Source organism: Oncorhynchus nerka, linkage group LG8 (assembly GCF_034236695.1).
Source record: "Oncorhynchus nerka isolate Pitt River linkage group LG8, Oner_Uvic_2.0, whole genome shotgun sequence".
NCBI classification, from domain to species: domain Eukaryota; kingdom Metazoa; phylum Chordata; class Actinopteri; order Salmoniformes; family Salmonidae; genus Oncorhynchus; species Oncorhynchus nerka.
The window spans coordinates 14332111-14339530 of NC_088403.1; positions in this window are offsets into that span (position 1 = coordinate 14332111).

Genomic DNA, 7420 nt, shown 5'->3' on the forward strand with positions numbered 1-7420 from the left:
AACATATTGAACATCGTGTTACTGGGACAGGCAGGTAGTGGAAAGAGTGCTAGTGGAAACACAATCCTGGGCACAACCTGTTTTAAATCAGAAAAAAACTCTCAACCTGTTACTATTAAGTGTCAGGTAGAACAGAGACAGAGGTCAGGAAAAGAGTTTAGGGTCATTGATACCCCAGACTTCTTCCATAAAAGTGTTAAAAATTCAGACACACATGTTGAAGATTGTAAAATGCACTGTCTTACTGGGTCTTGTGTGTACTTACTGGTAATTCAGATTGGCCGATTCACAGAGGGCAAGAGAGAGATATTAAAACAATTGGAAGAAGCCTTGGGTGAAATCAAAAATCAAACGATTGTACTCTTTACTCATGGAGAGAACCTGGAAGTTGTCACCTTTGATCAGTTCATCAAAGAAGCTGACCCTCATCTGAAAGAAATACTACGTCTCTGTGGGGACAGATGCCATCTGTTCAGAAACACTAGCACAGACCGCCATCAGGTAAAGGAGCTGAGGAGGACGATTTCCAGTTTGGTGGGCTATCAAACGATTCCAGATTTACAGGGTTGGAGAATTATGAATGTAATTTCAATTGTGGGGCATACAATGTACTCTTTATTTGAATGGATAAGAAATGTATTCAATATATACTCTCCATAGATTGTTACACCGATTTTGTTAATTTATATAAATTATAACTATGACGGTTTCAGTTATGAATAACTGTGCATTTGTTCTAGATTCTGTTTAACTGTTTATAGCCACTGAGAGAATAGTGTAAACTTACTTTTTTTACCCAAAATGTTTATATTTTGTGACTTGTTTTACTCTTATTGTTTAAAAAATGAAAACAAGCTTGTATTCTGTTTTTAGTGTAAGATAACAGCATCACTGTGCTCTGAGAATGTGAAGTTTATTTGTGTAATCAATAAACCAATGTTTATGATGTACAAGGAGATACTCAACATTGATTTACTCTCTGCTGTTACACAGGAATTAGCTCAATGTGTTACAGGAGGAAATTAAATGTTGAAAGGAATTGTAAATATGAAGTGCAATGGGAAACCTGAGGAATCACTGACACTTCACCATATTAAAATACGTTATGGTAATGTGCATTTGAGTCTCATTTTAATAGTTTGTTGACCCTTTAAACACTTAAAACAACTCCATGAACAAATAAGTTCAATAAAAGAACCAAAGGATTCAATTAAGCTATTATCTCAATCTCTGAGGACTTGATACAGTAAAGCAGATGGTGTGTATATACAGTTGAAGTCGGAAGTTTACATACACTTAGGTTGGAGTCATTAAAACTCATTTTTCAACCCCTCCACAAATTTCTTGTTAACAAACTATAGTTTTGGCAAGTCGGTTAGGACATCTACTTTGTGCATGACAAGTAATTTTTCCAACAATTGTTTACAGACAGATTATTTCACTTATAATTTACTGGATCACAATTCCAGTGGGTCAGAGGTTTACATACAGTAAGTTGACTGTGCAGCCATAAGAAGTTAATTCATATTAAATTGTTTGTTGATTATCAGGTTTGATAACCCTGAGAAATTGGAAGCACTGACCTTCATCTCTATACATAAGCATGCAAATAAAATTATCTGAAAATATACTGTTAATGTTTATGCATTTGCTTTGTGTAATAGCAGCAGTCTTGAAAGCTAAGAAGTAACATTGTCTATATAATAATAATGGAGGGGATTCATAGTGTTTTTCCAGGTGCTCCAACTGTTTATGCTGGGGGAACTGCATCTCACCAACCTAGGCCTAGGAAAGGGTTAGATTTCACCAATACAGGGAAAACAATCTTGAACAATTTATTCATCAAATCAATAGAAAATCAAACCACAGGTTTCAGTGCAGTGCTCGAGTTGTGGTGGTACCCATCCATCTTACATGATGAGTACCAGCACCTAAATATAAGAAGTACCAGCACCCAAAAAACCTACCAGCACCTTTTTCAGTCCTCTTCAAGCACTGGTTCATGCCGCATTCAAATGCTAGTCAGAACTAGGAATCCCTGAAATGTCCGACATTTCAACTGGTTGAATGTGGCACATGTATAACTACAGCTGGTTAGAAAGTCGAGTTTCCTAGGTCGGGTAGCGAGGTCAGTACCGGTGCATCAAAGCTGGAACTGAGAGACTGAAAAACATCAAGGCCATCAGGCTATTAAAACAGCCATCACTAGCCAGCCTCCACCCAGTACCCTGCCCTGAAAATAGTCACTGTCACTAGCCGACTACCACCCGGATACTCATCACAGCACCTTAGAGGCTGCTGCCCTATGTACATAGACATGGAATCACTGGTCACTTTAACAATGTTAACATAATGTTTTATCCATTTCATATGTACAGTTGAAGTCGGAAGTTAACATACACTTAGGTTGGAGTCATTAAAACTCGTTTTTCAACCACTCCATACATTTCTTGTTAACAAACTATAATTTTGGCAAGTCGGTTAGGACATCAACTTTGTGCATGACACAAGTAATTTTTCCAACCATTGTTTACCAACCATTGTTCACTTATAACTCAATGTATCACAATTCCAGTGGGTCAGAGGTTTACATACACTAAGTTGACTGTGCCTTTAAACCGCTTGGGAAAAAATGTCATGGCTTTAGAAGCTTCTGATAGGCTAATTGACATCATTTGAGTCCATTGGGTGTGTAACTGTGGATGTATTTCAAAGCCTACCTTCAAACTCAGTGCCTCTTTGCTTGACATCAAAAGAAATCAGCCAAGACCTAAGAAAAAATTGTAGACCTCCACAAGTCTGGTTCATCCTTGGGAGCAATTTCTAAACGCCTAAAAATACCACATTCATTTGTACAAACAATAGTACGCAAGTATAAACACCATGGGACCACGCAGCCGTCATACCGCTCAGGAAGGAGACGCGTTCTGTCTCCTGGAGATGAACGTACTTTGGCGCAAAAGGTGCAAATCAATCCCAGAACAGCAGCAAAGGACATTGTGAAGATGCTGGAGGAAACAGATAGAAAAGTATCTATATCCACAGTAAAAACGAGTCCAATATCGACATAACATAAGAGGCCGCTAAGCAAGGAAGAAGCCACTGCTCCAAAAACGCCATAAAAAAGCCAGACTACGGTTTGTAACTGCACACGGGGAAAAAGATTGTACTTTTTGGAGAAATGTCTTCTGGTCTGATGAAACAAAATATAACTGTTTGGCCATAATGACATTCGTTATGTTTGGAGGAAAAAGGGGTAGGCTTGCAAGCCGAAGAACACCATCCCAACCGTGAAGGACGGAGGTGGCAGCATCATGTTGGTGGAGGTGCTTTGCTGCAGCAGGGACTGGTGCACTTCACAAAATAGATGGCATCATGAGGTAGGAAAATTATGTGGATATATTGAAGCTACATCTCAAGACATCAGTCAGGATGTTAAAGCTTGGTCGCAAAATCGGTCTTCCAAATGGACAATGACCCCAAGCATACTTCAAAAGTTGTGGCAAAATGGCTTAAGGACAACAATGTCAAGGTATTGGAGTGGCCATCACCAAGCCCTGACCTCAATCCTAAAGAAAATGTGTGTGCAGAACTGAAAAAGCATGTGCGAGCAAGGAGGCCTACAAACCTGACTCCGTTACACCAGCTCTGTCAGGAGGAATGGGTCATAATTCACCCAACTTATTGTGGGAAGCTTGTGGAAGGCTACCCAAAATGTTTGACCCAAGTTAAATAATTTGTCAGATTATGTCAATTTTAGCCTATCAGAAGCTTCTAAAGCCATGACATCATTTTCTGGAATTTTCCAAGCTGGCCCATCTACTGTTGCTAACCCTAATTCTGACTTGTGCTTTGATATTTGCTTCACTGATTTCTGTTCTCGTAAAAGCCTGGGTTTTCTGCACGTTAACACTAGAAGCTTATTACCTAAAATACAGATGTGTGGGTCATTACTGAGACGTGGTTAAGAAAGAGTGTTTTGAACACTGATGTTAACCTTTCTGGTTATAACCTTTGTCGGCAAGACAGATCTTCCGAAGATGGCGGAGTGGCAATCTTTACCAAGGAACACCTCCAGTACTCGGTTGTCTCCACCAAGTCTGTCCCCAAACAATTTGATTTGCTGGTTTTAAGCATTAAACTTTACAATAGCTCTTTGTTGACTGTTGCTGGGTGTTACCGTCCACCATCAGCACCATCCTGTATACTAAATGCCCTAAGTTCTCTCCTGGCCCCTTACACCAAATCTGAATTTGTCCTGTTAGGTGACCTAAACTGCGACATGCTTAAACCACCAAGTCCTAAAGCAACGGGATTCCCTAAATCTTTCTCAGATTATTACCAATCCCACAAGGTATAATTCCAAACACCCAGAAAAGGCTACTCTCCTTGATGTTTTCCTCACAAATAATCCTGAGAAGTAAGAGTCTGGTGTTTTCTGTAATGACCTTAGTGATCACTGTTTTACAGCCTGGGTTCGTAATGGCTGCTCAGTGAAACAACCTGTCCTGATTTGTCATAGACGCTTGCTAAAAAACTTTAATGAGCAAGCCTTCCTTGACCTGGCCTCTGTAAATTGGTATAGAATCAGCTTGAACCCCTCTGTCGAAGACGCTTGGACCTTCTTTTTTAAATAATTTTTGCGGTATTGCTAACAAACACACCACCATTACAGGAAATGAGAATTAATCTAGCTGTGATCTGGCAGAGTTACTCCACCTCAAGAATTGCATTTGGCGAAAGGCTTGGCACACACATACTCAGGCTGACTGGCTCTCATTCAGGCAAATGAGAAATAAGTGCACTCAGTATATCCACAAGGCCAAAGTTAGTTACTTTAAGGAGCAGTTCTCTCTCTGTGGGTCTAATGCCAAGAAGTTCTGGAAAAGGTTAAAGACCTGGAGAATAAACCCTCCTCCTCACAGCTGCCCATGTCCCTTAATGTTGATGATGTGGTTGTTACTGACAAGAAGTACATGGCTTTTTAATCACCACATCATTAAGTCAGGATTCCTATTTGACTCAGCCATGCCTCCTTGCCCATCCAACATCTCCCATCGCCCTCTCTTTTTCCCCTGCCCAGCTACAAATTTCTCCCTCCAGGCGGTCACTGAGTCTGAGGTGCCAAAGAAGCTCCTTAAAGTTGACCCCAATAAACCATCTGGGTCAGATGGTTTAGACCCTTTCTTCTTTAAGGTTGCTCCCCCTATCATTGCCAAGCCTATTTCTGACCTTTTTAACCTCTCTCCTCTCTGGGGAGGTTCCCTTTGCTTTGAAGGCAGCCACGATGCAATCTTTATTTAAAGGGGAGTTCAAGCTGACACTAACTGTTATAGGCCAATTTCTATTTTGCCCTGTTTATCAAAAGTGTTAGAGAAACTTGTCAATAATCAACTGACTGGCTTTCTTGATGTCTATAGTATTCTCTCTGGTATGCAATCTGGTTTCCGCTCAGGTTATGGATGTGTCACTGCAACTTTAAAGGTCCTAAATGATGTCACCATTGCCCTTGATTCTACGCAATGTTGTGCTGCTATTTTTATTGACTTAGCCAAAGCTTTTGATATGGTAGACCATTCCATTCTTATGGGCTGGCTAAGGAGTATTGGTGTCTTTGGCCTGGTTTGCTAACTACGTCTCTCAAAGAGTGCAGTGTATAAAGTCAAAACATCTGTTGTCCCACTGCCTGTCACCAAGGGAGTACCCCAAGGCTCAATCCTAGGCCCCATGCTCTTCTCAATTTACTTCAACAACATAGCTCAGGCAGTAGGAAGCTCTCTCATCCATTTATATGCAGTTGATACAGTCTTATACTCAGCTGGCCCCTCCCCGGGTTTTGTGCTAAATGCTCTTCAACAAAGCTTTCTTAGTGTCCAAAAAGCGTTCTCTACCCTTAACCTTGTTCTGAACACCTCCAAAACAAAGGTCGTGTGGTTTGGTAAGAAGAATCCTCCTCTCCCCACCGGTGTGATTACTACCTCTGAGAGTTTAGAGCTTGAGGTAGTCACCGGATAGAAGTACTTGGGAGTATGGCTAGACGGTTACACTGTCCTTCTCTTAGCACATATAAAAGCTGCAGGCTTAGGTTAAATCTAGACTTAGTTTCCTCTATCGTAATCGCTCCTCTTTTACCCCAGCTGCCAAACTAACCCTGATTCAGATGACCATCCTACCCATGCTAGATTACGGAGATGTAATTTATAGATCGGCAGGTAAGGGTGCTCTCGAGCGGTTAGATGTTCATTGCCATTTGGCCATCAGATTTGCCACCAATGCTCCTTATAGGACACATCACTGCACTCTATACTCCTCTGTAAACTGGTCATCTTTGTATCCCTGTCGCAAGACCCACTGGTTGATGCTTATTGATAAAACCCTCTTAGGCCGCACTCCCCCCTGTCTGAGAAACCTACTGCAGCCCTCATCCTCCACATACACATACACCCGTTCTGCCAGTCACATTCGCTCCTCTTTTCAGTTTGCTGCAGCTAGAGACTGGAACGAGCTGCAAAAAACACTCAAACTGGACAGTTTTATCTCCATCTCTTCATGCAAAGACTCAATCATGGACACTCTTACTGACAGTTGTGGGTGCTTCACGTGATGTATTGTTGTCTCTACTTTCCTGTCCTTTATGCTGTTGTCTGTGCCCAATAATGTTTGTACCATGTTTTGTGCTGCTACCATGATGTGCTGCTGCCATGTTGTTGTCATGTGTTGCGGCCATGTTATGTGGTTATCTTAGGTCTCTCTTTATGTAGTTCTATCGTGTTGTGTGTTTTGTACTATATTTTATTTTTTATTTATTTTTAATCCCATGCCCCCGTTCCTGCAGGAGGCCTTTTGCCTTTTGGTAGGCTGCCATTGTAAATAAGAATTGGTCTTAACTAACCTGCACAGTTAAATAAAGGTTAAATAAAATAAAAAGTGGAGAGAGGTTAAAGAAAGATTTTTAAGCCTTGATACAATTGAGACATGGATTGTGTATGTATGCAACTCAGTGGGTGAATGACCAAGACAAAATATTGAAGTGCCTTTGAACAGGGTATGGTGGTAGATGCCAGGAGAACCGGTTTGTGTCGAGAACTGCAACGCTGCTGGGTTTTTCATGCTCAACAGTTCCCTGTGTGTATCAAGAATGGTCCACCACCCAAAGGACATCCAGTCAACTTGACACAACTGCGGAAAGCATGTAGGTCTGGGGTTGTCAACATCACACCCCAGCCTTCCCTGTTCCTCTAAAGGTCATCACCCTCTCTCAACCCCAGCCCCCATTTATCTTCTCTGCCTCAGTGGCCAGCTGCCTGTCTCTGGCTCTCTGCCTTACACAACGTCATCCAGCCCTGACCTGCTGCACCGCATTGATGCTCCTATTTACAGTGCACTTACTAGATTTCTACCACCCTGTGCCACCACTGTC